Here is a 23,451-nt window from a genome sequence, read left to right as displayed (position 1 = left end):
CATAAATCATGAATAATGTCTCCAAATAGCATGTCACTTCCTTGGAAGCTCTGGAATTGCCTTTTCCAATGTTCAGTACATTGTCTCATCATTCTGATTTCTAGAGGTCTAGCAACCAACAAGGTTCTCCTGGTCTCCACCAGTACTTCCCTTGATGCCAGTTAAGTCTGTTCAGGGGCTAGACCATGGCTAGATTTAGAATAATTCCACTCCATACCAAAAGCTTCAGTGTTCCATCACATTAGCAGTGCATCCAACCAGAGAGAATTCTCCTAAGTCTCCCATCACTTCCATGTCCAATGTTAAGACAGTCTGATCAGTCACTAACTTTATGTCCACAGGAAATATTACAGTGGGATCTCATTTATGGACAAGAAGTTTGTACTACACAGAAATATTTTTTGAGAAAAAGGGAATATTACACTATAAATCTGTCACATAAAAGTGATTTCCTATTTCTGTCTTCACTTGGATGCATCTGAACAAGAAATATTACCTTTCTTCTATGTACAGTGTTCTCTAACTGTCCTGTTTGTATGTTTAATGACTATATTTAATGACAAATCTAGGGAAGGGATGACAAATGAGATTGCAGTGGGCTAAAGATACTGATAGATATAGAAGGTAACCACAACATACACACACACTTGCACGCACACACACACACAAACACACACTAGCAATGCTAAGATTCATGGCCTTCTCTTACTATTACAATGAACAACTTGCTTCATCATATTACAACCCTTTACCTGATACTGACCAGGTGTCCTGCTTTTCAGAGTGGAATGGGACTGTCACCTACCTACTCACAAGAAGCATTAAATCAAAAGAGTGACTGGTATGTGGATATAACATGCCAGAATATTGAGTGATGCATTATAAAAAGCACAAAGCATTTTAAAAAGCATCTTAAAAAGCACAAAGAAGAGACGATTTACTGGAAAACCAGAAGATGCATAACAATTCCTAAATCCTAGATGTGGGATATAGTACTGACAGATAAGGCTAAAAGAGTTACAACTGAGAAGAAAATCAGGATTTCTTTTGCATTCTCATTTTACTTTTCATTTTTATAAATTGTTTACACCAACCACATATGTTATAAAACCTAGACAATGTCCAATAGAAATTTATTTCTTTTCATATGCCGCCGTGCTTGTCCCTCTATTTCAGTCCTCTGACTGTGTTATATTAGGAAACTTTACATTTTCACTGGCAATTCTGTTGGTTTCAGACAGTGTGTTCATATCCCTAGCTATAATTATCAGTATATTACTCTTTTTAGCTATATGGCTTTTTGTTTTGTAAAAATACCTTTGTGGTGGTGTGTTTTGGAGGTATGGGGATTTATCATATCTGAATATGTTGTTTCATCAAATTTAGAATTATTTTTGACCTCCATATTCTCCAATAGTCTTTTATTCTCTTTTCTGATTCCTTTAGAACTATGTAGTATGGATGATAGACCTTGTCTTTCCTGCAGATCCCTGAGACTTTGTTTTATCTTCTTTCTCTCTGTTGTTGCTTCTTATTCATACACATAAGCCCCCTTGTCACCCTCTCTTATTCTTGTGCTCATCAATCCACATGCAGAAGATCTTTCATCTCTACTCTTTTTCGTTTGGAAATTTCTTTAATTAAGTTGTTTACCTTGATTACTTCCTCACATCTTTCTTTCCCTCTCTCTCAGATTTCCTGATTTACTTCTGATTTGTTTCAAAATCTCATGATGAAATATTTAATTATATTCATATGGCCGATATCAAATTCTGATAAAATAATTCAACCATCTGATTTGGGGTTGTTTCAGTTTGCTGAGACAGAGACTAGTTCACTTTTTTCAAACTTGTGATCCTCCTTCCTCAGCATCGAGGGTGCACAGACCATAGGCATATGCCACCATGCCTGAATCCAGCATTGTTCTCATCCTTGTGTTGATTTTAGTTGAAACAAGTTAGAAACACAAATTATGACAACATTATCCTTAACATACAAGATATTTTTATTGGATTTTGTACATTTTATCTACAATACTAAAAGATTCAGTGTGGGTCTTGTCTGAGCTTTATGGGCTTCTGGTTCAGGTATAAGTTCAATCTTAGATCCTGTGAAGAGTCCTTTGGGAGTTCTGAGTTTATTTGCTACTGCTTCTGTAGCTCCCATGCCAAGGCTGTGTCTCTAAGTATCTCTCAACCTGTGAGTGGTCAACAGTTCGCACCCAATCCTCAGTGATTTGTGCTGAGAGAGCACTCAAGATCCTGAAGTAAGAGAAACTTCTGTCCTTGGACACACATTTTGACATGGACACACTTTTTGACATCCCCATCAGCCAGCATTAAAAATGTTTCAGTCGGACTGGTTATGTATACCCATCTATAATATTTTTTTTATCACACAAGTACAACGCCCAGAGTTCAAAACCCAGAATTATATGAAAAAGCTGGGCATGATAATGAGCAAGGTGCCCCTTCAAAAAGAAATCAAAGTTGGTTGTCATCTGGTCATCTGAAGATTGTCACTTAAGTTTGTGTCCATAACTCCAGAGATATCCTCATGCAGGTACAATAAATAAAACACACACACACACACACACACACACACACACACACACACACAGAGAGAGAGAGAGAGAGAGAGAGAGAGAGAGAGAGAGCCTGAGAAGCAGTGTGGTTGCATAACATGAGGGCCTGCTTGTTGGGGTTTCTGTCCTGCCCAGTTCCCGCATTTGTTAAGTCCCAAGGAAAATCACACAGAGATCTCCATAATGACTGACCCATTATCTCAGGCTTCTTATTAACTCTTGTAACTTATATTAATCTAGTATTCTAGTATATGTTAGCCACAGGGCTCGGCACATTTTTCAGGGGGCAGGTCATGTCCTGCTTCTTCGGTGTCTGAACAGGACTGTGGAGGAAGCTTCCTTCTTCCCAGAATGCTCCTGTTCTCATTGCCCTGCCTCTACTTCCTGACTGATTGTCCTGTGTATACTTCCTACCTAGATACTGGGCAATCAGCATTTATATAAAACATAATTGACAGAATACAGAATTGTCCCACATCATGGTTGAATAGCATCTCTTTTGTCCACATCTGTAACAGGGTTCTTAATGTGTCCCCTTTGTTGTTGGTGTAAGATGTTTCTGTTACTTTCAGGAGGGTTCTTGGTCAATACAGAGACCTGAGACTTAGATTAAGAGGTTTGGGGACACTTGGTTGAGGGCTGGCAACTGACTTTTTATACTGAATATCACCTCTAGACACTTGGCTCTGCTCTAGTTCTCAACAGATGGAGCTTAAAATATCTCACATTCTTGGTACATTGTATGATTCATCTCTTGTTTGCCTCTAGGTCGTTTCTGGAAATTATAGTTGTGTTTAGCAATGATACAATGACATAGAACAAACAAAGATGTTTTATACTATGTTCAAACCAGAACACTGAAATGGGGATTGTTTTTCTATTTTCTAATAAATTTTTATCTCCAGGAACAAGGAATCAAATTAGAACATAATATGTGTGATATTTTATATTGATTGTATTGAAAAAGTTATTATAAAGGAAAGATGAGTTGAAAAAATTGTCCTATCTAAAAAGCAGGGAAAAATATAGGAGTAGACTAGAAATTGGAGGAATTGTCTAGTTTCTAAAGGTGCCTGGGTTTTGCAGACCAATGAAAAAATGAAGTGAGAAGCCTTTGCTAAGAACTAAATCAGTACAGGGCTCTCATAGTTAAAGCAGCTTGAATAGAGGTGGCATATAGGAGTCTTCTTTTTTCTTTTCATGTGATTAATTTTTTTTTAAATTCTTTTTTTCTTTTTGCTATGTTCCTTTAAGAATAACACTTTTGAGCTACTCTGGCAAGATACAGATATGTCGTTGTTGGTAACTCAGTGTCTAAATGCAAAATAATACAGAGACGGGAAATTGAAGCTTCTATTTGAATCTTTTTTACAGTTTCATATGATGATTTCACATTTCACTCTCTGTAATAGAAGAAAACCGGTGAACCAGTGTGTGTGTGTGTGTGTGTGTGTGTGTGTGTGTGTGTGTGTTTGTGTGTGTGTTTCATGCACCTGAAAGTGTGGGCCTATGTGTGTGAGCTCACACATTTATATGTTCTCAGAATCAATATGTCTCTTTTCTACCCAGTGTTGGAGATATGAGCACAGGAGCTATGCTCAATATTTTGCATGGGTACTGAGGATTTGAACTCTTGTCCTCATCCTTGCAGAGCAAGTACTCATAACCGCTGAGCCATCTCTACAGCCTTTTAAGAAAATTCTTAATCTGTGGAAAAGTACACTTTCCACAGAGATTCAGGAAATCTTTTCATAGTGAGCTTCATCTTTAACTTACAATGTGCTTCTCCTTCATGAGGTGATATCCTTAACACCTTCAGCAAATAGTCGTCCTGTTAGCTTTAGCATCCTTGCTTCATGTCTAGAGCCAATATATTGGATAATGAAAAATGAGAACTTATGATAGATAAACCACATTTACCATTGAAACCATCTTAAAGGCTCAAAGTGAGTACTTGCACTAACCAAGTTACAATTTAAAACATTTCAGAATGAAATCCATGGATCTCCCTTTCCTTTTGACAACCAAATCTTAAAGTCCTCTTGGGTCCCTATCCTCTTTGCCTGCCTCACCCTTCAGAAAGTTAAATTCGTTGTCCTTTCCTAAGAATTTTCCTCCATTAAGTCTTTTCTTGTTCTCTTGATTAGCCTGGAAACATGCTCTTTATTGTCTCACTATCATTTCTAGATTAAACCCCCTCCTTTAGAACAAGTATTTTCCATTCCACATACTGTTATTATCTCTTCTTTTATAGAAAAACTAAATTAGTGAGCATGACAACTTGTGGTATTTTTGAATAATATTCTTGAATTTTTGTTTCCTTGTGTAAAATAGTCTTTATAGTCTGTCCTTTTCAAGGGTCTACTTAAATAATCTTACATAAATAATTAGTGAATCAAAGATAAGCAAATGGAATCACTCTCCTACTTTATGTAATAAAATAAAATATCCATGATATGCGTTATTTGGTGGGTAAACCCAGTCAAAGAAGCACCGTTATTTCAGGAAGCCAGTAGTTTTAAAACTAAATTTCTGCTTTTCATTTATTACCAAATTACTATTTATATCCCTGCTTAACACAGGCTATAAATCTAATCCACAGGCCCTCTAACTTTCTCAGTGGGAGTGAAATTTTTCCATTGTGTAGAAAATCTAAGGGGCATAAACCATGCCAGCTACCCACACTCTAGCCTCTGGAGAATTTGGAAAAGAATCTCACTATTAACATCAGCCAGGCTAAGCAGCAGCTTCTCAGTGAAGTCATATTTTTTTGCATGGCAGAACACAGGTGTGCTTAGTGGTCCTGTCCTTCATGAGGTGCTAAGCCACATGAAATATTCAAATATTGAAGAAAATAACAGATTGGCCTTGATTTACATCTTGGCCATCCTCCTTGTGAATATTTAATATGAACATAGAGATCTCGACTCTCTTCAAAGTGTGGCTGCCTAGTCATTATGGCCTTCTAACCTTTGGGACCATTATTTCATTTGCATAGATAAAGGGGCAGCAACAAATAAATTCCAAACTTTGCAAACTCAAAGGTTGAGAGCTTGATTTATTTAGCATGTGACAGTTTGGGAAAAGTGTAAACCCTTTGAGAAATGATTCACAAACTGGAGTTAACATCAGCTTTGCTGTATTTACAGCAAATCTCCCTCCCCGCCCCGATCATACAACCTACATAATCATGGCAATCAGGATACAAACCCATGGACAAGTGTAGTGGAAGAATTTTTTTTAATTAATTACCCCTGTACAGAAAAGGTCATTAATAAGCCATGTATTTATACCTAACTGCAAAGAAGCTGGGGAATACGAATACCACTGTACACACTTGGAGTGATGAACACTTATAGCATTGACCAAACTACAAAATGATTGTTAATGTACAGAGAAGTTTAATTAATTTGCATGACACACATAGTAGTGTAATGGAAAATAGCCATTAGTTACTTGAACAGTGATCATAAATAAAATAAGTCGTTTTTGCATATACATGAGAGTGTGTAACTGTGTGATGATTATGTGTATGTATGCACATGTATGTGAAAGGGTATGCATTTATGTTTACATGGAAAGGCCAGATGAATAAACAAGTATCCTTCTCTATGGTTCTTGCCCCTTGTTCTTCTACTTTTCAGAAATATTTACTTTTTTATTTTATATCCCAACCACAGTTTCCCTTCCCTCCTTTCCTTCCATTCCCTCATCCTCACATTTTTTTCTTCCCCCGCTCCATCCACCCCTGTTTCTATTCAGAAAGTGACAGGCTTCCCCTGGATATCAACAAAACATGGCATATCAAGTTGCAGTAAGACTAAGCACCTCCCCATATATTAAGGCTGGGCAAGGTGACCCAGTATGAGCAATAGGGTTCCAAAAGGCACGAAAAGAGTCAAAGAGTCCCTGTTCCTACTGTTAGGAGTCCTATGAGAAAATCAAGCTACACAACTGTCACATCTATGCAGAGAGCCTACAGCAGACCTGTTCGGTCTCCTTGGTTGTCTGTTCAGTCTCCATGAGTGCCTTTTTATAAGCCCAAGTGAATTGTGGGTTTTCTTGTGATGCCCTTGAACCCTCTGGCTCCTACAATTCTTCCTCCCTCTTTTCACCAGGATTCCCTGGGCTCAGCCTAATGTTTGATTGTGGGTCTCTGCACCTGTTTCCATCAGTTACTGCATGAAGCCTCTCTGATAACAACTGGGCTAGGCACCAATCTATGAGTATTGCAGAATACCATTAGGCATCATTACACTGACTTTCTTCCTCCAGACTTCTGTGGTTCTATCCTAGGTCTCTGGGCCACTGAACCGCTGGGTCCTGATGCTGCAGGTGATGTCAGGGGTGGGTTCACTCTCATGTCATGGGTCGCAGTCTGGATCAGTCATTGGTTGGCCACTTCCACATCTCTGTGCCACCCTTACCCCAGCACATCCCATAGGTAGGACAGACTGTAGATTGAAGATTATGTGACTGGATTATTGTAACAAACTCTCCACTGAAAGTCTCACTTGTTCACAGAAGATAGCCAGTTTAGCCTAAGTATTCCCTATGGCTAGGAGTCTTAGTTAGGTTCTTCCTAGTAGATTCCTGGGAGTTTTCCTTAAACTAGGTTTCTATCTGACCCTAAAATACACCGCTTCCCAGCCATCTTTTTCAGTACCCTTCCCCAATACCCGATCCCTTAAGTTACCATCCACACCAATCCCCAGTTCACCCACAAATTGGATATCCTTTGTTCTTTTGAAGTAAGTGGTGTCACTGACCCAGAACTAAATTGGTGACACACAGTTCCCTATCCCATCTCTGGCTCTCTCTATGCTCAGACAGCAGGCATGTGTAGGAGAATGTGCAGCTTTTACTGGGTTGGTAATCTTTATGCTTGCATGTTAAGCACTTTCTATGTGGAGCCACTTCTCTAGTCCCTGTGTTGAGAATTTCATATGCTTTTTTCTTTTCAAAATCACAAATGAAGGCTTGGGAGAGTAGCAGTATCCACAAATTAAGATCCTTGAGATTGGTTAAACACTATAGCACTTGCTATTTTGTGTAATATTATTATGTTAGTAAGAGTATACTGAAAATAAAGATATATTAATCTAAAAGAGTAATGAACTATACTGTAGCTTGATTTTCCTTGGCTATGAAATTAGTTTGGGTTAAAAAAAAACTAGTGATGATAAACATATATTTAGGGTTACATTTTTTTTGTTATCTGAAGCACATAGTATTTCCTATTTTATAGCCTTGCTCAAAGAATAGTGTATGTGTACCAAGTACCAGAGCCCACCCTAGCTTTGGTTGCCATGCTATTGATGAACTAACAGGGAGCTATTTAGTTACTTAAACATTTTACTGCATCCCTTATATAGATGGCTATCACCACATTCTGAACATTTCTCAACTTCCTTACAGAGTCCTGGCTATGAGTGTGTTCTGTCCTCAATAAAGCTTTTCTGAATCATCTGAAATTATAATTGGTGTTTCCATGGGACTAACATTAGAAGTGAATATGTCTCTGACTCTTTTGCCTCATCCTGGCATGCTCTTCCTCCTATTGGGCTGCCTTTTCCACCTTCAACATGAGAGGATTTTCCTTGCCTTATTATGTCTTGTTTTGCCATGTATGGTGGCTGTCTCTTAGAGTCCTGCTTCTTTCTGAAGAGAAGCAGAGGGTCAGTAGATCTCAGGGAGAGGAGAAGAAGGTGGGGGAGCTGGGAGGAAGGGAAGGAGGGGAATCTGGTTAGGATGTACTGTATGAGAGAAAAAGCTCTCTTAAATAAAAAGCATAGTTAAATTCACATAGATATAAAATGTGTAATGTGAGTTTAAAAATTAAAACTAGACATTAGTCCCCATTTTGGAAGTGATGACAATAGTCAGTGAAGTACTTTATAAACACTTTGAAATATATCTAAAGGCCATATTCTCTCTCATTACTATTTAAAATAAGAAGCATGCTAAATAATAAAAATAGTATGCTGTTACAAATGACGTCATATGTTTCTGTTGGTTTATCTTTGCATATATTTTCCAAGAAGAAGTGATTCTTGATGTCGTCTATACTGTAAGAGGTCCAAGGCAGCCTCCCCATCCCGGAGCAGAGCCCCCTGTCAGTCCCCCACTCTCACGCCAGTGTTGCTCTGACCCTCAGGTCAGTTTCTCCATTCATTTTCTGGCATCAGAAAGTCCAGCTTCTGTGAGGTATTCCTTTTTTGGGACTGTTCTACTCTGAAATGCTGAAACACAGTAGTTTCTCATAAAAATCAAAACAGATAGAGCTTGAATTCTTGGCTCTAGTTCTTTAATCCCTTATCTTTCAAGAGACTTGCAATGTTTTCCCATCCACAGCCACAAGGCTGCCTTGTTAGGATTAGTCTCATCTTTATCTAACCAGTTGAAATTATTGGGTATGTATATCTAATTTGCAGACTTTCTTCTCTAATAGATAATATTGTTAGTAAACGAAGAACTTAAAATAATGTAGAACTTAAATGTTTTTGACTCCTAAGTGCCATAGAACATTTAACCCCTTAAGTATTTATTTAATACATTTTTAAATATATTTTTGTAATTATTCTTAGAAGATTATTCATAACCAATGAAGTTTAAGCTATCAATAGGACATGTTAAGCACATCTTTTCCAATGTGTGACAGGGGATTAAAATTAAACTTATTGTTTAGCATCTGTGGTAAGAATGTTATCTTGGGTGACATAAATTGCCTTCCAAGAATTGTATATAGCTGGTGAGGTCACTTTTTATACTTTTATTTTCTCTAAAACAAAATTCACCAAGTTCCTCCTGATATTTCTTTAATTCACAGAAATCTGTAAACCCACACTAAAAGGTCTCCCATGGGAATAGCATTAGATAGCAAGTTAATTACTAGTCACATGCTCCTTGCACTGACTAATTGCTTAAAATCAATTAGGCAGCTGAAAAAGCACAGTCCATGTTTTAGATGAAAGAGACGTCAGGGATAGTAACACATGCTATTTTTCTACACATATTACCGACTGTTTCAGAAGATTGGGTTGCATTTTCATTCAAACGATTTTGAGGTTGAAATTTGATTTAAAATAAGTAATATTATTTCATTTATCACTAATATTTATGTAAGCATACTCCAAAAGAGATAAAGTTTTGTCTTTAAATATATTTAAATCTTTTAAAATTTGCAAAATGTATAAAGGTAGAGTTTATTTTCATTGTGGTTCTCAGGTTGTCTGCCTAACTAAGGATCCCACGATACAGAGGCCATCAAGCAGCAGTGGTATGAGCCACCTGTTGGTTTTCTTTGTGCTTGCCATTCTGTTATCCCTAAAGCACTTTTTTTGTGGAAATTTTAATTTCTTGTAAATTATAATGTAATGTGAGTATAAGCCTTCATCAACTAAACATGGTACAAGTTGAAACTACCATTATATATCATGCATATGACCAGCCTAGGTAAATGGAGTTATCTTTTCTCATCAGATGAAGAATCTAGATTTATGAGAACTGATTCCTTTCAACTATTTAAACCATCAGTAGAAAATATCAGGAATAAATTATTGCCTTCTACTATTTAGCAGGAACAATGACAGGTGACATTTGACATGGAAGGAGTATGTAAGGATAGGATGTTTAGCTCAAAGCAAGCACCTCAGGTGTCATTTAAATAAATGTACATTTTTTTAGAAAGCACCCAGGACTGAGGGGTCAGGGTCACTAGAGCACCCCGTATTTACCCGAGTGTAGAAGTATACACATGTAATCTCAACTGATGTGGGAGTGATTTCTTATTAATAAAGAAACTGCCTAGACCCATTTGATAGGCCAACCCTTAGGTAGGCGGAGTAAACAGAACGGAATGCTGGGAGAAAGAAGCTGAGTCAGGGAGTCGCCATGATTCTCCCACTCCAGACAGACGCAGGTTAAGATCATTCCTGGTAAGCCAGCTTGTGGGCTACACAGATTAATAGAAATGGGTTAGATCAATATGTAAAAGCTAGCCAATAAGAAACTGAAACTAATGGGTCAGGCAGTGTTTAAAAGAATACAGTTTCCGTGTAATTATTTCGGGTAAAGCTAGCCATGCGGGCGGCCGCGTGCCAGGGACGCAGCCCTGCTGCTCGTAACACAACACTCAACAGATACAAGCACAGACAGGCAGGTTGCTGTGAGTTTGTATCATGGACAACATATCAAATTCCAGGCACCTAGGACTACATAGAGAGACCCTATCTAAAAAAAAATTCCTAAATATTTCCCATAAAACTACATTAACAATGTATATTAGACATAAAGAAAAAAACCCTATGAGTCCAAAACATGATCGCCACTATGACAGCCTAGGGAGACAAGAACCATCCAAGCTGTCAAAGGGACTGTGGCTTGATCTGGAGTCATAAAAGGAAGGGATCTTTTTGGCATGGCCCTGTAGTGGTGACTTGTGGTTAAGAAAGTTTATGTCACCCACAAAAGAGTGATGATGAAGATTGTTAGAAAACTGTTTTAGCAATGATTTAGAGCTACAGGAGCATATCAGACTGAAGCAATCAATGGGGTGTACTCTGGAAGTTTCCATGTTTTGAAGAGGTCCAGGCTCACCTGTACCCTACATCAATCTATTTCTTTTGGGCCACCAACCAGTTCCCAAATCATGACATAGAGACTTATTATTAGTTCTGAATGCTCGGCCTAGCGTAGGCTTGTTTCTGGCTAGCTCTTTTGACTTAAATTAACCTGTTTCACTTTGTCTACCATTTGAACCTGGGCTTTTTCCCTTTCTTTCTGTATGTCCTACTCTGTGTCCGCTGGCTGGCAGCTGGTTGACTACCTCTCTCCCTCATTCTCTTTGTTTCTCTTTTCTCCCATTCTTTTTGAGCCTAGCTGTCTCTTCCCATTTATTCTCTCTGCCCACCAGCCCTGCCTATCCCTCTTCTGGCTAGCTATTGGTCTTTCAGCTTTTTATTAGACAAATCAGGTGCCTTAGGCAAGCACGGTGAAACAGCAATATATCTTTGCATAATTAAACAAACACAGCATAAACATCGTTGAACAAATGCAGCAGAAATGAATGAAATGCATCTTTACAGTTAAAGTAATATTCTCCAGATTAAAGAAATATAGCACATCTTTACATAGTTGTGCAGCGGTACCCTCATGCTCCCATCACACCAGTCTCTCTGTCACTTCAGGAGGCTACTGCTCATCCATTCAGATATGTTATAACTAAACACCAAGGAGACACTCAATTCTTCTCTATGTGGCTACTTACCAAAAAGATACTCATTTCTTCTCTGTGACAGGCTCTTGTTTGAGGGCCGGGGGTGAATTTTTATCTGAGCACTGTATTTTTGGAATGAGGTCCCTTGGTGTTCTGGGAAATAACTGCTTGCTCTGATATTTCCATCATTGATTAACTAAGATCAATCCTAGGAACAATCATCTTGTTCAACTATACTAAAACTAGATATTAATATTCTGGACATTTCTTTCATCAATGTCCCCTGGACTACTTGCCCCTACTGTCTAGCAGCACATCCTGTTCCCAGATTCCTGCCTTTGCCCCCAAGTTCCATGAAGCTTTCTGCACATCTAAACTGAGGAACTGGGAATCTAATCTGACATTGGAAAATTGAAATTATACTCATGGGGCACTGAAACAATCAACTGAGTGAAAAGATGGTTCATGTTCCAGTCAGACTTCCTGTTCGTCCAATTTCCCCAGTACTTCCTTCTGATTACATTTGTTTATTTCTGTGAAATTTAACTTCTTTTTCCTTGGGTGTTAAGGTGCTTAAGATCTCTGTTGGTGTTCTACCTTTTGCAATATTCTTTACATGAAAGCCTATCTTTACCTAAGTTTAGACTTAGCTTTTACGCATTCTTGGTCACCATAAACAATTGCTGTCTTGTCATGGAAAGTTTCTAATTCAGAGCCAAAAGGGGCTATCTTCCTCAGAAGCCTACATGCTTTTGTAAATGAAACATAGCTGTAAGACCTCTCTGAGATCAAATAGTAAAGTAATTTTCTAGAGTTTTGCCAATAGAGTGAGATCACTCTCTCCCCCAAATATCCTTCTACTTGTCTAAGAGGGAAGACTTAGGTGCGCTATACACGAAGAAATATACTGTAAAACTTTTCCCAATGGAAAGAACCATGTTCTTATTGGAAATGTGTTTAAGTCTTTGAATAATTTATAATTTGTGATTATTAGATCCAATTTAAAATGTTAACTTGCTGTTAAGAGCACAATGTTATAAGGAAACTCATACAAAGAACCCCAAAGCACTATGAGGTTAGACTATAATTTTTCTGGTTATCTGTAAGCATGCTAATTGTTTTATGCAAATCAAAACAACTCGGAGATTCCAACTCACACCTGTAAGAATGGCCAAGATCAAAAACACTGATGACAACTTATGCTGGAGAGGTTGTGGGGTAAAGGGAACACTCCTGCATTGCTGGTGGGAGTTCAAGCTGGTACAGCCCCATTTGGACGTCAGTGTGACAATTTCTCAGAAAATTAGGAAACAACCTTCCTCAAGACCTAGCAATACCACTTTTGGTTATATATCCAAAGGATGCTCAATCGTGCCACAAGGACATGTGCTCAACTATGTTCATAGCAGCATTGTTTGTCATAGCCAGAATCTGGTTGTTTTGAATGGCAAAAACTCCAGAAGACAATCCTGAGCCTGCACTAAAACCTGTTTAACAATGGCAAAGTCATTGCCATTCCTTAGTTGCTGATTTGACTAATGAAGAGTGTTCTGATAATTGGAATATTGTCACAAAATCCCATGTATGGTGTCAGATATGGATAAATAGCTAAATAATTGAATTTCTACCCTATCCCTCAATAAGTTTGTCAATCTGCAATGATATAGAGATTATGTAGAGTAAACATTGTACTTCCATGTATTCTTCTCATTTCATATTGTTTACAAGTACCCTTATTATTGATAATATTTAGATCACCTTTGGGATTCTTATAATTCTATAAAGAATTTCTAAGAGTATAGAAATTCACTAAAAGTCTCTTCATTGAACAACTGATTAGAGATAACCCAAAATGAACAATACAAACTTAACTTCTATTATTTGCAATTTCCCCCTTATTTCAGAGTCTTCCTGAGCAAATTAATAATTTCATTACATGTACAGGAAAACATGACAAAGGGTTCAAGTGTTTGAATTTCCCCAGGGTAACTGAAGACTTTCCTACTTTTTACAAAATATATTTCTGTTGGGATCTAAGAAAAGATCAATTTTAAATGGACTCAGGACTGTAGATTAGAACCCCTAACACACAATGGTTCTCAGATCTTGTCTTAACAGAAACAATAAATAAAACAACAACACCAAAGATTTAAGAAGTCGATTAGGAGAAAACAAAGTGAGGTGAGAACCCATGTTGTAGTACATGGAGTGTTTGCCTGAATCACAAGGGCCCAGATGACAAGGCATAATTTTCAACATCTTAAGGAAATAAAATAATGTAAACAGAGATATCAATATAAACACTAGCATCCTATAATGGCTTTTTAAAGACATTACTGAAAAATATTATTTCTAAATCCAGGGATTTACGGAAAGACAAGCAATTTGTTTTCTATATACTAACCATTCATTTTGTGTGTCACATATAAGGAATATTAAATTTTTCTACTCAGTATCAAGGTCAACACAGTGAGTGACTTAAAACAATAACTCCTTTTAGCCCTGAAGATTGACTTAGCTGGACTCAGTCTTATGGGGAAGCTAAGAATGGGTTGTCTGTGTCTTACTTTCAGTGAAGGCAGGGATAATAGTCTACATTCACTCCATTCAGGAGGAGGGTGGGGTTATTGTAGTTCTCTTATTGAAGCTCTAGGATAAATCAACTTCTTCTGATTGTGGGCTTGAGATCATCCTAATGTCCAATGGGCTGCTACTATTTCCTACTATGGTTCCTCTCTGTCAGTGATTCACTACGTGGTGATTTGCGTCAGTGTACCCAGCAACTAAGTCATACTGCTGAAGATATATTGCATTATAACCCAACTTCTGACTGACACCTACTTTTGACTTCTGTTGTTACCAAGTAGCAAGTCACACCCATGGGTAAGAGAATACTAGGGGGTGATCACTAGAGCACAGGAATTGCAGGCCATCCTAGGATTTTCTTCCACATAGTTTGGTTATACATTGGTGAAATCTATTTCATTGAAAGCTTAAGCAAAAATAACTGGAATGTTTAACTTGAAGAAAGGAGAAAAATAGAAGCAAAATTAGCAGCTGTCATGGTAAGAAAAGGAAAATAAAAAATGAAAAGTTGTGCTCAATAGCCTTTATTCAAAGTATCCCAATGATGAATAGCCTATAATATATAGGTGTGAGTATGCGTTTAGGTGTGAGATTTTGTATGTGATTGTGTGTTGTAGTAGAAGGCTGCTTGTTCATTCCTGGCTGACCAGACCACAAAATAATCACTCAGAAACTATATTATTTCAATACTGTTTGGTCAATAACTGGCTAACTCTTATATCTTAAACTAACCTATTACTAATAATCTGTGTATCACCACATAGCTGTGGTTTACCAGCAAGATTTCATCCCGTGTCGTTCTCTGGCCAGGCTACACTACATGGCTTCTCCTCATTCTGCCTTCTTTCTCCCAGCATTCAGTTTAGTTTGCCACATCTAGCTCTACTCTGCCCTATCACAGGGCAATGTAGTTTCTTTATTCATTAACCAAGAAAGGCGACACATATACAGAAGGACTTCGTACACCAGTGTGTATTATAAATACATAGACTTTTAAGTTGGGAATGGAATCCTAAAATGTCTGATATACCCAAACATTACAAAGATGCTCTAAAAATATGAAACATTAATCTACCTCCTTACTACAATATACTGCATACACAGGCATAGTAAATCCTAATACAATCTTCTGAGCAGGACACAACCATCATGATTATGAACTCACTGAAGCTGTGGTTGTCTGCATTGGACCTATACTGTACTGGATCGGTTGATAGTCATAGACAATAGAAGGAGCCCCTATGATCTGGGAAACTATTCACTACTGTGGGATATCTGGAGATGTGAAAGTGCGGTCTCCTTACATTTAGGCACTAGTGCACCTACCTATACCAATGGATAATTCAATTTGACTATCACACAGACAGCCAGGATTAAACTTATTGGGTAGTGAACCGAAAAGACAAAGACTTAGAAGTGGAAAAGGACACATAGAAAGGGGTGAGGTTGAAGGACTGTGAGAGAAATAAGAGAGGCTGGAATGAAAGTAACCGGGATATATTATATATGTATAGAAAATTGTCAAATGAGATTTAACTAATAAAAGTATATTTAATAAAATGTTTAAATATTTTTCACTCAAAACTTTGACTCTGTCATTTGTGTGTTTTGTTTATTAATGTATTTTTATAATTATGAACACTTTCTGCTTCTTTATTTGGCAATCAGTGCAGTTTGTCAATCATTGTTTGAAATTTACTTATCTTTAAGGCTGTATTTTGTATTTCTTGATTTGGGCAGTGAGGATTCCCTGCTGTGACATTGTACTGTGGGTATTGTGGGAACAATAAAAAGATATAAAATGAAGTTTAATGGGAAGGAAGGTAGGTATCTGGGAAGAGTTGAGGGGAAGATATGATCAAAATAATATATAAACATTAAAAACTAAAAAATGATAAAATGTGCTTTTTGATCGGTGTCTTGCATTTTTCCCTTGTACCAAGGCTATTCTAATTACTTTCTGTTTGTAAAAGTTGAAAGCTCTGAGACCAGGCTCTTCTGTCATAAACTTTGCACTTTCTGATGAGGGTCCTTACAGATCTGAGAAGAACATTTTTATTTTGTTCAACTCTCCACTTGACACCCCTACTTCTTCCCAAGAGCCAGTGAGCTCTTAGCTCTTTCTTCTGAGAATTGGTCTGGCATGTGAGGACCGCCTTTACAATTCACTCCTGCAGCTTTCATGTAAATGTCAAGGAGCCCTTCACACAGCTCCAGGAGACCTGGTGCAGACACTTGCAGAGAAAGATGAGAAAAGTAAACTGAACCAATGTCTTTGGCAATGACCTTGTCTAAGAAAAAGTAAAGATGTCAAATGTTCCGCCATCACATTAGGGTTTTCAGGACTATACCTTTTCATGGAACCAACCCTTACAAGTCAATATATCTTTAAATTAATTATCAATTTTTTTCTTTACAGAAGGAAATAACTATTGACCGATTTTCTTCCATGTATAAGTTATATTTAATGATGATTTATGTAACTTTTAGCTATAAGATATAAGCATAATTTATTTTCATGTTTTTAATGTACATATATTGGTAAATTATCATGTATGCTTAGAGATCATCTGGAAGCTAGCTCTAGAGCTGAGTTTTCCTTTAACCCATGGGAATGGGATAGTCTCGTCTTTTACTAAAAAGGGGGAGGGGGAGAATGCCCAGACAGCATGAAAGTAAAAGCAGTGTACCTTTGTGAACAGATGAAAGACATACTATCTCTAACAGATGTTACCATTGTTTATTCCATGGTATAAAAACGTCTGTGGTAGGAAAAAGAAGCTAGAAGCAAAGCCATGGAGAATTCTTGCCATGAAGAAGATTAATCAGAAACTTTAGTTACCAGCTTTAAGTGTGTTCTACTTAATTACTACCAGAAGTTTAGAGAGACCAATTTTTTGATGTTTTGCTATTAAATCTATTTGTCTGTCTGTCTGTCTGTCTAACTCCAATCTATAATATTAATTCTATACTTATAATCTATGATCATTTATCAATTTATCATCTAAGTATGTATGTATGCATGTATGTATTTACCTACCTACAGATATACTAACTATTTATTCTTTTACTTTGGCTTGATATATGCTAAATAAGCACAGTCATCTCCAAAACAAACTATAGCTATTGTACAGCATTCACTGGATCATATAGCACTATGTTTCTTAAATGGAATAACTTTTACTCAACGATACAAGACAGGTATCCCACACCAAGCTTTCTACTTTAATCACCTGTGATTTCTCCATAGGCTTAAAGAAATTAATTTATATATGTCCATGTTAAATAAAAGTTATGATAATATTGGTATTTGTTTATCATAACTGTACTATTGTGATTATTCTTCTATATACTTTCAGCTCCAGAAGAAAATTACTAGGCTATTAAGCACATCCACTTCAACTTTAACAAATTCTGTAGAATTGCACTTCAAAGTGCTTGTAGCAACCACTATGTTAATGAACAATAAGAACAAGTTGCCACTTTCCTGATTTCTTATTAATATTTGATACTTGAGGTCAATTCAGTCAGAACTTAGTACATTCTACATACCAATGACTCTTCATTTTTTTTCAGAAATAATAGAAAATAAAAGAGATTTGTAGAAATATTGGTTCACTGCATTTTAGTTCACCGACACAATGGTATGGTCAAGAAGATGGTAAGTGCTAAATTGAAAATAAGGCAGGGGAAAGCCATTGGAAGAAGCAGCGTGATGTTGAGGGTGTGCTTTTAGAACAAACTGGAAGTTCTCACTGAAGAGACACACAGACAAGGATGGGCTGACCTCTGGAGGACACAAGAGGTCATAATTCGGTTACCTGGAAATAAGCATGTGTATACACTGAAAAACACAAATTAACTGGAAAGCATTTGCCTTGGATGTTTGTTTCTGAGACTGCAAGATGCTCTTGTGGGAGGGAGTCAGATCAGTGGTTCCTTTTTACAGAAAGAGTAACAAAGAGACACACTGAGATTGAGGTTTTGGACATCACTTGAAGGTTTTGTTTTTTTTTTTTTTCTTTTAGTTTTTATTTAAGCAGTCTGAAGTTCTTATGCAGTGCTATTAAACACAGTATTGTTTTATTTGGGTTTAAGAGAATACCTGCAACTGACAAAACAGGGTAATTTTAGGCGTGTAGAAATGGGGTAATAACGCCAGTTAGGAAAGTTATTTGAACTAACAAGGAGGGCAATGGATGAGTTACATCAATAGTGAATGTGGTGAAAAATGAGTGGATAGTCAGGATATTTTAATTTACATATATTGGCATCTTCTTGATTGCTTCTTTGACTATAATGGAAGTTGTTCGTCATTGAATTAGTTTAACATTATCTGCAATCCACTAATAATTTTGTGCTTATTATATAAATAATATGTATTTATATCAATATCTTATTCATTATATGCATCTCAGAACTACATTCCAGAGAAATGACTTTGGTTTTATTTGTGAAATATGTGGCTTTGAAGTATTTTCTCTCTCAATGCAGTGCTTATTAAAATTATTTTCTAGCTCTTTCTTCCTAGCCCACCCAGCTTCCATCCAGAACCCTCCCCACTTTGCCCCACCACCCTCTTTCTACACATAACATTACCCAGCCCAGCCTGTCTGGGCACTGGGTCCGAATCCTCGGGGCACCCAAGCGGGCGGGAGTCTCTTTGTTTCTATGGCCTGCCTGCACCAAGCAGGGTAGGCACTTTGTTTGCGACCTGCCCACCAGCATGGAGACCTGATCTCTAGGCGCCAGGAGACCCAGCATTGGGGTGAGTTTCTGGCCCCGCGGCGCCAGCCTGGGAAGGGGAGCTCAGAGGTTCCTTGGCCTCCTATCCTTCTTGAGCTCTCTGCAGGGCCTCCACTCCCTGCATACTGCCTCTTTCTACCTAGCCCACCCAGCTTCCATACAGAACCCTCCCCACTTCGGCCCCACCGCCCTCTTTCTGCACATAACATCACCCAGCCCAGCCTGTCTGGGCACTGGGTCCGAATCCTCGGGGCACCCAAGCGGGCGGGAGTTCCTTTGTTTCTTTGGCCTGCCTGCACCAAGCAGGGTAGGCACTTTGTTTGCCACCTGCCCATCAGCATGGAGGCCTGATCTCTGGGCGCCAGGAGACCCAGCGTTGGGGAGACCCAGCGTTGGGGAGACCCAGCTTTGGGGAGAGACAACGTTGGGGAGAGCCAGAATTGGGTAGGCAAGGAGACCTGATCCGGTAAAGAAGATCCATAAGGGAGCATTTGGAAGAAGAGATGGGTAGACGCCAAGGCAAGAATTCGCCCAACAAGCTGAAAAGCAACATGAAGCCACCAGAAACCAGCTACATCACAACGGGAGGACATGAACACCTTAATCAAGAAGAAGTAGAAAAGATTGACTTCATGAAAGTGATTGATGCCCTTAAACAGCATGTAAAAAACGCCCTTATAGAAATGGATGAGAAATATAACAGAAAGTTTGAAGAATTGAATAAATCAGTGAATGATACCCTAGAAAACCAAGGAAAAACAATCAAACAGGTAATGGAAATGGTGCAAGACTTGAAAACTGAAATGGAGGCAAAGAAGAAAACACAAACAGGGGGCAGGCTGGACATGGAAAATTTAAGTAAACAAACAGAGTCTACAGAAACAAGCATAACCAACAGAATACAAGAGTTAGAAGAAAGAATCTCAGATTTTGAAGATACCATAGAGAAAATAAACACTCTGATCAAAGAAAATAGCAAGTCCAACAAACTCTCATCACAAAATATTCAGGAAATATGGGACACAATAAAAACACCAAATCTAAGAATAATAGGAGTAGAAGAAGGAGAAGAAGTGCAGCTCAATGGTCCAGAAAATATATTTAATAAAATTATAGAAGAAAACTTTCCCAACCTAAAGAAAGATATACCTATGAAAGTTCAAGAAGCATACAAAACAACGAATAGGCTGGATCAAAAAAGAACATCCCCTCGCCATATAATTATCAAAACACAAAGCATACAGAATAAGGAAAGAATATTAAGAGCTGCAAATAAAAAAGGCCAAATTACTTATAAAGGTAAACCTATCAGACTTACACCTGACTTCTCCATGGAAACCATGAAAGCCAGAAGGTCCTGGATAGATGTACTTCAGAAACTAAGAGACCATGGATGCAAGCCCAAATTAATATACCCAGCCAAGCTTTCATTCACTATAAATGGAGAAAATAAAATTTTCCAGGATAAAAACAAATTTAAACAATACATAGCCACAAATCCAGCCTTACAGAAAGTAATAGAAGGAAAATCACTAATCAAGGAGTCCAACAATGACCACAATAACTCAGACATCAAGAGACCCTTCACCAACACAAATCAAAGAAGGGAAACACACAAACTCTACGACTAAAAAAATGACCGGAGTTAACAACCACTGGTCATTAATATCACTTAATGTCAATGGACTCAACTCACCTATTAAAAGGCACAGGCTAAGAGATTGGATACGAAAACAGGATCCAACATTCTGCTGTTTACAAGAAACACACCTCAACCACAAAGACAGGCACCTACTCAGAGTAAAGGGCTGGGAAAAGGCTTATCAAGCAAATGGACCTAAGAAACAAGCAGGTGTGGCCATACTAATCTCTAACAAAGTTGACTTCAAACTTAAATCAATCAGAAGAGATGGAGAGGGGCATTTTATACTCATAACAGGAACAGTTCAGCAGGATGAAGTTTCAACCCTGAACATCTAAGCCCCTAATATAAAAGCACCCACGTACATAAAAGAAATATTGCTAAAACTCAAGGCAGCCATCAAACCGCACACACTAATAGTAGGAGACTTCAACACTCCTCTCTCACCAATGGACAGGTCAATCAGACAGAAACCTAACAGAGAAATAAGAGAATTAATGGAGGTAATGAATCAAATGGACTTAACAGACATCTATAGAACATTCCACCCAAATAGGAAAGACTATACCTTCTTCTCTGCAGCTCATGGAACCTTCTCAAAAATCGACCACATAGTGGTAACAAAGCAAACATCCACATTTACAAAAAAATATTAGTAACCACCTGTGTCTTATCAGATCACCACTGATTAAAGTTAGAATTCAACAACAATGCTACCCTCAGAAAGCCTACTAATTCATGGAAACTGAACAGTCAACTACTGAACCATACCTGGATTAAGGAAGAAATTAAGAAAGAAATTAAAGTCTTCCTGGAATTCAATGAAAATAAAGAAACAACATACTTAAACTTATGGGACACTATGAAAGCAGTCCTAAGAGGAAAGTTCATAGCACTAAGTGCCCACTTAAAGAAAACAGAGAAAGCTCACAGTGGAGACTTAACAGCCCAACTGAAAGCTCTAGAAAAAAAAGAAGCAGACTCACCTAGGAGGAGTAGAAGACTGAAAATAATCAAACTGAGGGCTAAAATCAACAAAATAGAAACACAGAAAACAATACAAAGAATCAATGAAACAAAAAGCTGGTTCCTGGAGAAAATCAACAAGATTGACAAACCCCTATCCAAACTAATCAAATGGCAGAGAGAGAATTTGCAAATTAATAAGATCAGAAATGAAAAGGGGAACATAACCACAGACACAGAGGAAATTCAGAGAATCATTAGATCTTACTACATAAGCCTATATGCCACAAAACTGGAAAATGTAAAGGAAATGGACACTTTTTTAGATAAATACCATATACCAAAGTTAAATCAGGACCAGGTGAACAATCTAAATAGACCTGTTAGTTGCGAAGAATTAGAAGAGGTTATCAAAAACCTCCCTACCAAAAAAAGCCCAGGACCAGATGGTTTCAACGCGGAATTCTACCAGAATTTCCAAGAAGACCTAATACCTATACTCCTTAATGTATTTCACAATATAGAAACAGAAGAGGCATTGTCAAATTCCTTTTATGAAGCTACAGTTACTCTGATACCAAAACCGCACAAAGACTCAACCAAGAAAGAAAATTATAGACCAATCTCACTCATGAACATCGATGCAAAAATCCTCAACAAAATACTGGCAAACCGAATCCAAGAACACATTAGGAAAATTATCCATTATGATCAAGTAGGCTTCATCCCAGGGATGCAGGGCTGGTTCAACATACGAAAATATATCAATGTAATCCAGCATATAAATAAACTGAAAGAAAAAAACCATATGATCATTTCATTAGATGCTGAAAAAGCATTTGACAAAATTCAACACCCCTTTATGATAAAAAGTATTGGAGAGATTAGGGATAAATGGGTCATACCTAAATATAATAAAAGCTATATACAGCAAGCCGACAGCTAACATTAAATTAAATGGAGAGAAACTTAAAGCCATCCCACTAAACTCAGGAACATGACAAGGCTGTCCACTCTCGCCATACCTCTTCAACATAGTACTTGAATTTCTAGCAATAGCAATAAGACAACATAAGGGGTTCAAGGGGATTCGAATTGGAAAGGAAGAAGTTAAGCTTTCGTTTTTTGCAGAAGATATGATAGTATACATAAGCGACCCCAAAAATTCCACCAAAGAACTCCTACAGCTGATAAACACCTTTAGTAATGTGGCAGGATACAAGATCAACTCCAAAAAATCAGTGGCCTTCCTATACACTAAGGATAAGGAAGCAGAGAGGGAAATCAGAGAAGCATCACCTTTCACGATAGCCACAAATAGCATAAAATATCTTGGGGTAACTCTGACCAAGGAAGTGAAAGATCTATTTGACAAGAACTATAAGTCTTTGCAGAAAGAAATTGAGGAAGACACCAGAAAATGGAACGACCTCCCTTGCTCTTGGATTGGGAGGATCAACATAGTAAAAATGGCAATTCTACAAAAAGCAATCTATAGATTCAATGCAATCCCCATCAAAATCCCATCAAAATTCTTCACAGATCTTGAGAGGACAATAATCAACTTTATATGGAAAACCAAAAAACCCAGGATAGCCAAAACAATCCTATACAATAAAGGATTGTCTGGAGGCATTACCATCCCTGACTTCAAATTCTATTACAGAGCTACAGTGATGAAAACAGTGTGGTACTGGCATAAAAACAGAG

At 37.7% G+C, this 23,451-nt stretch overlaps 1 long non-coding RNA gene across 1 annotated transcript in view; it reads right to left on the bottom strand.

The window, feature by feature from the left end:
* The window catches only part of LOC121461113, a 121,217-nt gene that overhangs the window by 69,660 nt on the left and 28,106 nt on the right, over positions 1-23,451 (bottom strand). The window lies entirely within an intron of this gene.

Source organism: Microtus oregoni, unplaced genomic scaffold (assembly GCF_018167655.1).
Source record: "Microtus oregoni isolate MIOR12 unplaced genomic scaffold, Mior012 000022F_ref0000154, whole genome shotgun sequence".
Lineage (NCBI taxonomy): Eukaryota > Metazoa > Chordata > Mammalia > Rodentia > Cricetidae > Microtus > Microtus oregoni.
The sequence above is the reverse complement of the archived record's forward strand: the minus strand, read 5'-3'. Positions and strand labels throughout refer to the sequence as shown.